At 43.3% G+C, this 14256-nt stretch overlaps 1 protein-coding gene across 7 annotated transcripts in view; it reads right to left on the minus strand.

Annotated features, from left to right (window-relative positions):
• LOC115637496 (lethal(3)malignant brain tumor-like protein 4) overlaps positions 1-14256 on the minus strand; it is a 99727-nt gene that overhangs the window by 66386 nt on the left and 19085 nt on the right. The window contains exon 1 of one of the 7 annotated variants that reach the window (XM_030538781.1): positions 9527-9596. The exons of 5 other annotated variants lie outside the window; for them this stretch is intronic. The gene's annotated coding sequence lies outside the window, so the exon portion shown is untranslated. Of the gene's footprint in view, positions 1-2080; positions 2291-9526; positions 9597-14256 lie in introns of those variants that run through there. One more of the 7 variants, XM_030538783.1, reaches the window with a different exon arrangement.

Raw genomic sequence — 14256 nt, forward strand, 5'->3', positions numbered from 1 at the left:
TATTAATTCATCATAGATCAGGTTTGGACACAGTTCATAGCACACTTTGCTTTTCAAAGGCAGGGGATAGATGCACAGAAAGTGGGAGCCAGGAAAGCCACAGTTTTAATCTTGTCTCTGGCACCAAATTACCTTGTGGCAAATCACACTTAGGACAGACGGCTTGAAACTTCAGAGGTGCTGAGCACCCACAGCTTCCATTGTCTTCAGTAATGGCAGTTGTGGGTGCTTATCACCCATGAAAATCAGTCACCTTTTATTTAGGTGTCTGAATTTGGAGTTAGGTGACTAATTTTACACACCCATATTTGAAAATGTGGCCATTAACATCTGTCTCACCCTATTTGTAAAGTACAGATAAATAATACAGACATCTCCAGCAAAACTGTTAGGGTTAGTTATATTTGTAAATAGCTTTCAAAATATAAAACAATACAAAAGATCTAAATATTATTAGACTTCCAGGGAAAGGACCTGCTTTCAAGAAGAGTTCTACTTCACATGCAATCAACCTGAATCCCTACTACGCAGGGAGTTCAATGTAGCTACAGCAATGTAAAACTGGAGCAACACAGAGCTGAATTAAGACCAAAGACTTCTAAAAATCAAGTAACAATTTCAAGCTTTCAACCCTTCTGACTATGTCTTTACACAAGGAGAAGCAGAATCCCAACTGAAAAATACCTGGGAGTCAAGAAAACCACCTGATTTTCTGCTGTTCTGAGAATGACTGGAATTATAAATTTCCTTTTTGCCCAGAAACAGAACTGGGACCCTATCAGAGCTGGACATTTCATTCAGTAGAATAAATCTACTAAGAAACAAACAAAAGTTCTGTAAGCGTCTTTGCCTTGCATGAGTGATTGTTTCAAAGCTCCATATTACCTCACTTATTTAGGTGTATTTAACAAATATCGAGCGCATAATGCCTGTAAATGACTATTTCTCTGCTGATTATAACCAGAAATGAAGAGACTCGGGCCTTTTCCTAGGATACAACTAATCTAACCTCAAAAAACTGCCCTGAAAATGTATCAACCAGATACACAATTGTTTGCCTGCCCTTTACTATGATGACGACAACTGACAATACTTTACTTGTCCATCAAAAACAATTACTCACTCTGGGCAAGTAATATTTTGCAAGGCTCAACTAGTCCTCTTAACAAGAAAGCCAGTTTACCACTGGCATCCTGTCAGTCTAGCCAAAACACAATGGATAATCAAAACCAGCAGTGGAACTAGAGTTGCACCATAATTTCAATATAAATTACAAGCAGCCACAGCAGGCACTTAGTACATCAATAAGATACAGTTGCTCATACTGTCCTCTGTCTCAACCTAGAAAACATATCATGGAACATACTCAAACAAAATGCTAACCGCCTTCATTCATTATGCTTTCTATTTGCTTCTCCCGTTCTTAGTACGTACATGTGTTCACAGTAGGCGAGAGAAAAGAGTTAAGTTATGGCTACAAAAGCAATCCAAATCCTATTAGACTGAAAGACTAGAGAAGGCTGGTGTAGGAAAGGGAGGATGCCCTTTTGGTTCAGACAATGAGCTGAGATTCAGGAGATGCAAGGTCTTTTCCCAGTGCTGCCACAGACTCCTGATGGGCAAGCCACTTTAATTCTTGGTGCTTCAGTTGTTCATGTGTAAAATGCTTATCTCCCATAGATGTTGTGAGGATAAATTCATTACATCTGTGTGGTATTCTATCATGATGTTGGGAGATAGATAAAAATAGCACTAGAGTCTATCCAACCCTTATTAATGTACAAGATAAGGCAGCGATACTATATGGGTACACTTCTAAACCCAATCCTTACTCCTGCAGTAAATCCAGACTAGCACCATAGTCTACAGAACATCTTTCTCTTAAAAGTCACGGGTCAAATATTCACATACGCCATCTGACAGAAGCAAAGATCCAATATAACACAATTACTAGACCAGCATTTATGTAGTTTAAGAAATTCTGTCCCTCTCTCATACTCACACCCCCCATCCTCCAACCACCAGCCACTGTACGTTACAGCAAAGTTTCAGTAGGAAACGTAGTGAAAAGAAATCATACGTCAAGTCAGGTGCAGCAAATGCAATTCCAAGGGTCAGTGCTTCAATTCACATGTTCCCCACGATTCACAGGTTTTCCATTCAGTTTTCCCATTCAGTTCTTCAAGTCTCCTCCAGTTAAGTTTCCTTCAGCGTGCGATCATACTTGCTTTGCTACGCTTCTCTTCACATTGTATAACATCTTGAAGTTAACTTGAAAGCAGTCTTTTTCCTGTCTTTTTTCATTACAGAAACTCAATGAGGCATTCAGTGCTATGCTGAAAAAAATATTTCAGTCTATTCCCAGAAGAGGAGAATGGAAGCAAAAGGAGGTACAAAACCTACTTGTGTGTCCACAAAGTTAATAGTTTGTGTTCAATTATTCCAAGTGATAATTGCACCACAAAATACATTAACTTATTTTTGTGGCTTGCATTAAACTATTGTCCTGCTGGGGCTTTTTCCTCCCCTCTAATCCCCTATTTTGAAGATTTTGGTGATTTTTTTTTAATGCTCGCTGACAGCCCTCCTCTAGATAGTCAATGAACAAGTACAGTACAAGCAGTGGCAATACAACCTTGAGTCACCAATGTGCATGAAGAGGGGAAAGTTGGGAATTCAGGTTACTTAGCTCATTCAGTCCCAGCCTCTCTACTGTCAGCGACCAAAGGGGCGACTTGTACACAAAAAAAGTACACACATTTTATGAGTTTAAGCCAACATAGCATGAACCTGACAAGAGACACATCTGGAAACAGGTTTTTCACAATTTCCTGTAAAAACATTTACCTGAAACATCCATCATCTGGATGCTTTAATCTGCATTGTTCCCAAATGAATAAATTTACCACGAGAAGGTACAGCCATTTCTCTACCAGTTTTGATTTGAATTATTTTCATTTGAGACCTAATGACCGAAAGATAAACAATAAAATTATGGTTTCTGAATTACATCAATCTGGTGACATCATTGAAAGAGTCACAATTCTGAAAAAAGCATCATAATGGTTCTTCCAAGGGGAAACTAAAATGTAAAGTAATGTGTTTAAGTTTACCTGAGACACAAAGCAGGAATGTCGCTATGAAATACCTCCATTACAAGTTCAGAAAATTAAAGTGAATAATGAAAAATAATTAGTGAACCCTTCCTACCAAAGGAAAATGTCATTCTCCATAATATTTTGTTGTCCTTAAAAATTTCTCTTGAAGTTTAAGACAATAGCTGGATATGGGTTCCCAAATAGAAAGGTTAAAGGAATTGTAAAGCTGCATTTGGTTCTCCTCAAATAACCTTTTGGTAACATGAGAAAAAAGAGGTCAGAATGCACCTGTTTGACTGATCACCTACAAGGTGAGAGGTTAAGGAGAATAATACAGCTTCTCACTGTTCAGTTTTGGAAGAATTGTTTTTTAATGTATACTACGCAGACATTAATAATTGCTCTTTTCAGGGCTAGAATAATTCACCTTCAGGTCAAATATGTACAAGAACCTTAAAAATAGAAAAGTGTTTACAGAATTGGCCAAAATAAGCACAAACCAATACAAATATTTTTAATCACCAGTCTGCATATATGTGTATATTAAATTCACCTGACCTTGAAGTCACTAGCAAAACTAATCGGAGCACCCATATTCTATCTACCAGTAGCCTAACAAAAATTGCAAAATGCAATTTAAAAAATCTGGTAGCTACTTACTAAACTGGTTAATGATGGAATATAGTAAAACTGTCTAGGATTCTGCTCAACAATACTTTAATTACTTCAAATTTTAGTAAAATCTGGGGGTGGTATAACAAAATTCCAAGATCCAGGAAACTAGCCCTACATAGCAAAAACAATACAACATCCAAATGTCTTCTCCATATTAAATATACTAGAAAGCTGCAAAAGCTCAAGTGTTATTATATCAGGAAAAAGTTACAACAAAAATGATGCCCTCCTACAGAATGATACTGCTCCTTGGCTGATCACTTCACTTTACTGATTAAAATAAGTAAAACGCCAGGAAAGCACTTTTTCAGAGAATATGAACATTCTTATACATTACACAGCACAGTGTTTGCCATCCACCTTCATCCATTAGAAGTTTAAAAAAAAAGTATTAGATTTGCAATTTGGAAACTGCACATTTAGTTGATAATATACTATTATGCAAGGCCACAATCCAGCAAAGCGTTTAAGCACATAAACAACTTTAAGAATATGAATAGTCCTATTGACTTCTCACAGACGTCTCACATGCTTAAAAGTTTTGCTAGATCAGGACCTTGCAAAACAATAGAATATTATTGATTAAATGTGTAAATGCATCCCCTATACCCAGTCTCCAATCCTGCAAAACTAATATTAGGTCTTTATTTTAAGTTTGTAAGAGTTATCACTATTCAGATCTGAATGATTATATTATATAATACAACTTACTTTTCTACCTAAAGAGATAGAGTCCAACTTACTACACCAAGTACTAATGTTTTTTGGATCTCATATCAAGTACAATTTATAAAACAAAAATCAAACACTCACTGTATCTGGGGACTTGGACACAACCACAAGTGTTTTAAGAGCTATGAACCAGTCTTCAAATGGTATTGATCTGTGATATCCCAAACAGCCCAAGGACTTAGATTTGGATAACATTCCATCCCCGAACCTCTCATCTTTACTCAATGGGAGTTTTGACCAAGTAAGGTCAGTGGCATCAGGCCCTCTCCAGGTATTGTAGAAGCTGTTCCTATTGACAGGCTCCCTCATAGCCAAAGGCAACATACTGAAAAGATGGAAGTCTGCACCTCGTTTAAATATAACGGCGTTATACAATGAAATGAATGTGCTGGCAAATTCAGAGAGGGCCTCATGCTGTTTGAAAGATAAGGAAATGCAGTTTGACGGGATTTGGTCTGTTTTTCTGGCTTGATAGGATTAGTTTTTAATCTGAGAAGTGTACTAGTCCTCCTTTATTATTCCCAGATTTAAAAAAAAAAGTTATATTATGCTGGAGTTAAGGCTAGAAGTTCATATCAGAAGCCTCCATATCTTTCCTTCCACAGCCCCACTCACCCCCCAGCTCCTACCAACACCAGAAAGCGGCACCATGGGAAGCAAGGATGGGGAAAAGGAGCAAAAGCAACTGTGTAAGGAGGACATGGAGGTGTGAAAGGAAATGTGAGGAGGCAAGTTCAGAGAACAGGGATATAGGGGTGGCTGTCATATAATCTATCAAAGTGAGATACTGTCTATGTTTAGAAAGACACAATAAATCCCACTGAAAAGAGGGTTACCCAACTTGCACAACTCCTGTTCAACTGTTCTAAACAAACCTCACTACAGGGATCTAGCTTAGGCATGTGGCACACACCTTTTAAAAGCAGTGACAGTTAGGGTTAACTGCTTGTGTAAGGCTGAGCAAGTAATTACCAATGAGAAATCCTAACACCTGGGTACAGTCCATCTCTCTCCACTCTCTCACTTCAACTAAGAGAACTGCATCATACAAATTAAGGGGAGAAAAAGGGTAGTTGGTTGAATTACCTCTTAAGAATGACCTGAGCTATTGCCAAAGTAATCATTTCTTACTGTAAATTAAATTATGATTACAGGTGTTTAAAAACTATATTTTAAATAGTTTTGGAGGGAAATTACCCTATGCATCATAAGTATATATTATACTTTGAAAGGTCTGTTGTACTCCATTATTCAGACTACACCAGGAAAAAAAAAAGCCTTACAAAACTTTTTAAAAATCATTTGAAATATTTTAGGAAAGAAAGTATTTTATCTGTAAATGAGCTGTAGAGTTCAGCTGTCCTCACAGAAGTAGTTGTGTCAAATTTAGAAATTAAATATATTATACTGTGAAACACAGGGATTTTAACTTCAAGTGAAAATCCTCAACCTGAACTAGGGAAGCACTACTGTTCCCTCCAAAACAGCATATCTTACTCCGATATGTAAATACTTCATGCAGATATATATTACAGTTGCTCTTTCCCTTCCCTTGAGTTTAAAATAGAAATATCAAAATATTTTAAATAGGGGGGTTCAAAAATGACCCAATATATGGGTCTTGGAATATTCCAGTCTCTCCATCAAAAATCATCCTAACGTTGTCAACAGTACAAAAGAAAAGAAAAGCTTGTTTGCACAGATACTTCAGATACAGAGCATAGTTAGTAAAATAGCATGACATTTTATCAATCTACCATCAAAATATTTAAAGAACTATATCTGAATGCTGAAATTAACACCATGTGCATTTCGGAGTCCATTATCACCAAACTTTTCTTCTCAACATAATCAGATCTTTCAGCCCAGCTCATCTCCCATTATTCAACAGCAGAACTATGAAGATTTCAAATAATTCTGGTTTCTTCTTTGACTGGACTTCAAAATCTCTTCCCTGTTATTTGGGCACTGAGAATCGCATCTTGCACCCCAGTCTTAGACTTGCAAGTCCCCAAAGGCTAGGGTGCTCAGATGTCCCAATTTTATAAGGACAGTCCTGCTATTCAGGCCTTTTTCTTATATAGGTGCCTATTACCCCCTACCCCCATCCCAATTTTACATACTTGCTATCTGGTCACCCTACCAAAGGCAGAGAAAACCCTGCATATCCACAATGAGCTGGTGGAGATTATTGGTGGGACAGTCAAAGGCAAGATGCACTGGAATTTGGTGGTGGTGGAGATAAAGGTGGGTTGAGTGAATCTATATTTATTGCAGATCCAGTAGCGTAAACCCATTCCCCACAAGGGATGTGCAACAAGTGGCAGGTCCTACACTCCAGTGTCAAACAAACAGATTCCATCTCTCAGTCAAGCTATCTGCTTACACAGGCTCTGCTTTACTGATCAGGATTTGGCCCTAAATTCATTAGTCATTCCCCAAAGATCAACACCTCATCAAGCCTCATGATGTTCAGATGAAAAGCTTTGTTGTGTGACAGAAGGGAGACAACAGGGGAACTTAGACCACAACAAAAAACAATAGCAAGCATTAGAAATCTAGACTCTTGATACAAAATGTCTATTGCAATAATATGCCTCCAGTCTGAGTCCCTACCATCTCCTCAAGAAGCAAGTAAACCAAAAAATGTGCTATCGTTTACATATTAGTATAGACCGTTAAATACCATGCTTGAGGAAATAAAGATATAGCCTGAGGTCATGAGAAGTTTGGCAGAGACAGTAACAGACTGCAAAACACACCTCTGTCACATTCATCATATTAAAATTCATCATTGCCATTTACTTGCACTAAAAATAATATAAGAAAGCAAAATAAATTAATTCTGACTAAAACAAATGGGAATCAATTTGCACAGTCTGTCAAATATATAAACTGGAGTTCTATTAAGCAACTCTAAACATAGAATAGAGCTCAGTTCTGACATCAATACTCATGCTGAATTATATCTTATTCCAAGATTATTCAATTTTAATGGGCATACCTGCAGAGAAAGGTACGGTCAATGTTATGTCAAAATTGGACCCACAGTGTTATAGTGGGCACAAGTGGGCCATTAATGAGACTATTCACAGTAGCAAACACCAGACACAGTAGTGTTTGAAATATCAGGCACAAGTTTTGTCCTCCTTTATACTTCTGTCTTAATACATATTAAAATACTCAGGAAGCTGGTTGTAGAGAAGAGATCTTGTGCAATTCAGCACAAAAGCTCAGAGCTCTTTATCCCTTAATCCTAACTACATATCAATTTTTTTTTTTGCTAGTCCTGTCAGTGGTTGAATAAATTACACTAAACATTTGCAGATTAAAAATGTAATCCCATTCCTCCCAGTACCAAACATCACAAAGATTGTCCTATAATAATACTTATCCCTATACTAGGATGATCCTCATCAAGAGCTATACTCAATATTTCTGAATTATTAAATATATCCCTCCACTCATCTGCCACTAGCATCCATTCCTTTAATAAAATCAAGATATTGCTGGTTCAAAAAAAACCTTTTCCTCTAAAGATTCTGCTTCTAGAAGAACCTTATAACATTTCTCCCACACATCAAATCTCCATAACAAGTGAAAACTTTTTTTTGTCTCACCTAAATCTCTAAAATGTCTGTCCGTTATTATTTTACCTTGTAAAGTTTTTTCAAATTGTTTTATATACTGGGTTCTGTACAAACTAAGATATCTTAAAAAATACACGTTTGTGGCAACAGTAACAATGACAACTATAGCCTCATAATAAATAATAATAATAATGAGCTGTGCTAGTAACAATGCAGTCAATAGAATAAGCATCTATTAGACATGCATCTGAGGAAGTGGGTATTCACCCACGAAAGCTCATGCTCCAAAACGTCTGTTAGTCTATAAGGTGCCACAGGATTCTTTGCTGCTTTTACAGATCCAGACTAACACGGCTACCCCTCTGATAATCAATAGAATAAGTTCCACTTGGCTCTGTTAGGTATTCCTGTCCAGGGATTTCAAGAGTATAAAAAGAGACAGATTGTATAGTAAATGCTTCACTGTATTTTAAAATATGCTTTCAACCATCCAATTGGCAGTGTTAAAATAACATCAAAGTGAATTTTTAATCTCACACACACGACTTCCAGCTCAGAGAGATTAGAAAACTTTCCCCCCCAGAGTATGGGGGGGGGACTATCATCAAAAGATCCTTGACACTATGGTATATCAGTCCCTCTCTCTCCATCAATCAGCGATGGGATATTCACAAGGAAAAATTGTGTGGGTCAGCCCCCCTCAGTCAGAAATGGCATCTTCTCACTAGATCCCCCGGTATCCGATGACTAGGGTCCTCTGCCAGCCAGACATGAAGTGAGGGTAGGGACAGCGTGAATGGAGAAGGAAGGGAACTGAGGCCAAGCACGGAGCATGCTGGGGAGGCATAGGCAGGTACTGAACAGAGGGGGCTTTGCTGTGTGGACGCTAAGGGAGCACGCCTCCTGCTCCTGCCTCGGCATCCACACCGTAACGTGGCAGGGTCAGGAAACACACAAGTTACATAGGAGAGGAGGGAGGGTCCTCCTGCCCCCCCCCCGGCTGTTACTCCCTTGCACCCCTCTCCAAAGAGCTGATGGCAAACTGCAGTCACTTCCGATCGAGCCTAAGACCCCCCGGGCAGGGGGTGGGGAACTATCTCCCTGGGACTCCCCTAAAGCCCTTCACTCCAACCTGGGGAGAGCTAAACGGGGCAGCCCCCCCCTCCCACAGTCCTCCGGGGGGGTCCGCCCCACGCCCCAGCCAGGCAAGGGAATAAGGCAGCCCCCCCCTCACTGGGACCCCCCCAACACACCCCCTGACCGGGGGTGGGGAAGAGACCGGGACATTTCCGAGTCACTGGGGGGGGGATATAGGGCAACCCCCCGTCGCCTCCGTTCCCCAACTTGGGGGGCCATGGCGCAGGGAGGGCAGGACCCCTCCAGGCCAGGGGGAGTGGGGCTGGGACCCCCCGCACACGGCGCCCCACTCACCGCCCCCCTCCTTGGCGGCTCTTTAACTCTCCTCAGGACAGTTTGTTATTGGAGTGGCCCGGGAGCGGCCAACGCGCCTGCGCGGCCGCTGCTCCGGCGGGGGCGGGGAGAGCTGCGGGGGGTGGGTCAGAGTGAGGGGGCAAGGGGGGGAAGAAGGCGGGAGGGGGGATCAGAGGGGTCTTTCAGAGGGGAGCAGGATGGAGGTGTTTCAGAGTGGGGGGGGTCAGAGTGAGGGGGCAAGGGGAGGTAGAGGGCAGGATCGGGGGGTGTTTCAGAGTGGGCAGGTGGGGGGGGTCAGAGTGAGCGGGCAAGGAGGACAGAGGGCGGGAGGGGGGACCGAGAGGGTGGGATCAGGGGGGTGTTTCAGAGGGGGCAGGGGGGGACTGAGAGGGTGGGATTGAGGAGGTGTTTTAGAGGGGACAGGGTGGGGGGTCAGAGTGGGGGGCAAGGGGGGGGGCAGAGGGCGGGAGGGAGGATCAGAGAGGTGTTTCAGAGGGGGCAGGATGGGGGGGACTGAGAGGGTGGGATTGGGGGCGTGTTTCAGAGGGGTCGGGGGGGGGACCCAGGAGCAGGATGGAGGGTTTTTCAGAGTGGGGGGGGTCAGAGCGAGGGGGCAAGGGGGACAGAGGGTGGGAGGGGGGACTCAGGAGCAGGATGGAGGTGTTTCAGAGTGGGCAGGTTGGGGGGGTCAGAGTGAAGGGATAAGGGGGGCAGAGGGCAGGAGGGGGGACCGAGAGGGTGGGATCGGGGGGGTCTTTCAGAGGGGGCAGGGTGGGGGGGACTGAGAGGGTGGGATTGGGGGCGTGTTTCAGAGGGGACAGGGTCGGGGGGACCCAGGAGCAGGATGGAGGGTGTTTCAGAGTGGACAGGTGGGGGGGTCAGAGTGAGGGGGCAAGGGGACAGAGGGCGGGAGTGGGGACAGAGAGGGCAGGATCGGGGGGGGGTGTTTCAGAGTGGCCAGGATATGTGGACAGGATGGAGAGAGAAAAGGGAAGGATGTGAGAGATGGAGGGGGACAGACTGGGATTGAGATATTGGGCTGTAGCAATGGGGCACAGGGCGGAGGGAAGGGGTGCCCCTAAGGATGTGAGGGAGAGCAAGAGGGGGAAGGAAATCAGAGCTGAAGAATGGGAAAAATGGGGGGCAGGACAGAGGGGGGCCACTCAGGAGCAGTGTAAGAGGTCTTGGGGGGCAGGAAGAGGAGACAGATATTGGGGGTGATAGAAGAGGGAAGTGCATGGGGGCTGAGGCTGGTCCATGGTCTGGGCACTAGCCTAGAACTTGGGAGATCAAGGTTCAAGTCTCTGCTGTGCCAAAGTCTTCCTGTGTGACCATGGGGAAGTCATTCAGCCTCTCGTGCCTCAGTTCCCCATCTGTACAATGGGCATAATGATGCTTTCCTAACTCATAAGGGTGTTGTGAGGATAAATATATTAAAGATTATGAGGTGCTCAGATGTTTATCAGGAACCCATTACACTAGTATCTTAGATAGATAAAGAAACAGAGTGTGTCTGGGAATCTGAAGGGGAGGGAAAAGTAGGGAACATTTAGGAGAGTGGAGAAAGATGCACAAGGACATTTTCTGTAAAGAGAGTGGCTTCTCTTGGCCTCCTGAACTGACAAAGGGAAACATCAAACCAATCAAGGCAGTGATTTATTAGCAAGGGGCAAAGCCAGGGATTCACTCTCCAATCCCCTAGTTTGTACACTTCATACATGGTTTTGACAGGATTGTTTATGTCCTGATCCTGCAAGTTACACCATCTGGGAGGACAGAATTGCTGAGAATGTTAGGACATGTTAATTTGTCAAGTGTAGGTTTGGGGAATGCTGTTTTTTTATAGATACTTCCAGCCCCAATGGATTTTGTGACAAAGATTGTTAAACCTTGACAATTTTAAATGTAAAATATTTTACCTTTCTGCATTTTGTTAGAAGTGTCTTCTTACCTGAAAATGTTTTAACTTTCATTTGTATTTGAATTTTGAAACAATAAAAAGAATTATTATTTTAATGACACTATTTTCAATTTTCTGCATTGGTAAGACAGAGAAAAGCACAAGAAGGCCTCACGCTGAGACAATTTGAATGGAATGGGATTTCAGTAAAAGAAGTGAGATTTGAAATGGCTCATTTGAAACACATTCTTCATCACTAGCATGAGATACCAACATCATCTCTCACCTCATCTCCTGCCATGATTTCATTCCAAGAGCCTGATTCTTGAAGCACGTGCAAGCCCCAGATCTTGAAAGGCACCTATCTGCCTCTTTAGGGGCCTGCCTATGTCCATCATTGAGGCACCACTGACATCTTCAAAGCCACTGGTCAGCTGCCGACCAACACCATAGCTGTCCAAGTGCTGGTCAGTATTTGCACAGCCAGCTAAGTGCTGACGCCATCCCGCACAGGTTGAGCCCTAGTCCAACTTGAAACCTCAGACCTCAAAGCCAAGGTGGGGGATGCAGCGGTGGCTCCAGGCACCAGCGCTCCATGTGTGTGCCTGGGCAGCAAGCCGCGAGGGGCGTCCTGCTGGTCCCTGTGAGGGTGACAGACAGGCAGCCTTCAGGCTTGCCTGCGGGAGGTCTGCCAGTCCTGCGGATTCGGCAGCAATTCGGCAACTGGTATGCCGAAGCCGGGGGACCGGTAGACCTCCCGCAGGCATGCCGCCGAAGGCAGTCTGCCTGCCGTACTTGGAGTGGCATAAAAGCTAGAGCGCCCCTTGGGGGGTTGCATATCTGACCAGTGGGGCTTGATCCCCTTAGCATGTCAGAGCACACCTAACGCCTGTTCCCTGCCAGCTCCCACATCAGGACAGTCAGAGGCAGGCCACCAACAGGTGACAGGCAACAAGGGGGTGCAGGGAAATGCAGGGCAAGCGTGAACAAGTTGTCTAGAAAGAGTGAAGACAGTTCTGGCTGCTGGGGCCTGGGCTACCTGAGCAGCTGGCCTGTCTTAGGTGCCTCACTCCAGGAAAGGATTTGCAGCTGTGGCACCTCAGCAGGAATTGCCTCCCTCTGGTCTAGACATGCAGTGTTGTAGCCATGTAGGTTCCAGGAGATTAGAGAGACAAGGTGGGGGAGGGAATATCTTTTATTGGACCAATTTCTGTTGGTGAGAGACACGCTCTCGAGCCCCACAGAGCTCTGGGTAAGCTCGAAATCTCATCGCTCAGTCTCACCAACAGAAGTTCGTCTGATAAAAGATAATACCTCACCCACCTTGTACCTCTGGTCAGGTCAGCTGCTTTGGCATGTAAGCCCCTCTCCTCTGCATTTCACCCCTGGCTCTCTTAGGCAGCTCCCTGCTTAGCTGGCCAGTTTCTGAAAATCCCTTTCTTAAGCACTTAACGGTTGCATGCACACTCCAGAACCACCTAACTCAGGGCTGAAAATTCCACTAGGAGGTGGGTCGCCCATGGGTCAGGCGCTGCTTCACTCGGTTAAGCAATCCCTTCAAAATCTGGGCCTAAGTGTTTGCAGCATCAGGACCTAATTTTGACCCCAGTCCTGCAATCTGATCCACATGGGTAGATCCATGGAAACCAGTGGGGCTCTCCACAGGTGCAGGGGTTCTCACGTATGGCTCAGTTGCAGGATCAGCTCCTAGGTGGGGGAAAGTGAGTAAACATAGTTTTCTGAGTGGGATGTGGCAGGTACAGTATAAACCAAATGCACGACCTTCTGATTCATGAAATTAGGGCTCTCTAAATTTTAGATTACTTTAAATTAAAGAGCTAGGCTTGAAATTTAACTCATACTGGTTTCGCAATGGTCCAGTGCCTCAGATTTCCAGGAGTAAGGCTAGTTAAAGGCAATCAGAAGTAGGCCCACTTTAAGACTGAGCTCTTTCGGGCCTTGGACTCTCCTTTATTTTACTTTTGTACAGCACCTAGTACACTAGGGCCCTGATCCAGTGCTACTGTAAACCAGCAATGGGACCCACACTTTACTGGGGATTCTGGGCATTATTGTAATGCAAATAAATAATAATAATCAGGTAATTTAGAGCCCCAAAATAGGCTTTTGTTAAGGAAAAAATGACAAAAAACTGTTCAAATAGATTATGTATTTTTATTCATTCAAATACAAAAGTTTTTCTTTTAATTTCAGTAAGAAGTGGCTTGTTTTTATTTAGAACTAAATGTTCAGGTTAAAAATGAAGGGGCAAGATTTTCATAAATGACTTCCAGTTTTGGGTGTCCACCTGGAGACACATTAAAGGAGCTTCCTGTCAGGGAATGGACATTTCGCTCTGTGAAAATCACACCAAGGGAGCATCCAGCGGCTCTTCCTAGTAACGGGGACTTACAATCATCAATAGAAAGGAAACTGCAAAAGCATTTGCTTGTCATTTAACTACCTTTTTCCAAGTTTGCCCTATTCTTCTCTTTGTAAATGGCACAATGAAAAGGAAGAAGTCAAACAGGGACGAACAGGACACATTGTAGCCACTTATTCTGTGGAATTTTGTTGAGATTGCAACTCTGGAGACGGAATTCTGATAGCAAAAAGCGACTGTAAAAGTCACAGTGTGAGATTCCACATTTACCTCCTCTTGGGGCCTAATCTTGGGAAGTGCTGAATGCCCTCAATTTCCATTGCCTGAACTGGGAGCTGAGTGTGCTCAGCATTTCAAAGGAGACACTTGGCTGGGCCAAACCCTACCTGATTCTGGCTCCAGCTCCCAGAGCTAGGAAGGTGTTGGGCCTGCTTCTTGCTGACACTA

This window comes from Gopherus evgoodei, chromosome 20, assembly GCF_007399415.2.
Source record: "Gopherus evgoodei ecotype Sinaloan lineage chromosome 20, rGopEvg1_v1.p, whole genome shotgun sequence".
Lineage (NCBI taxonomy): Eukaryota > Metazoa > Chordata > Testudines > Testudinidae > Gopherus > Gopherus evgoodei.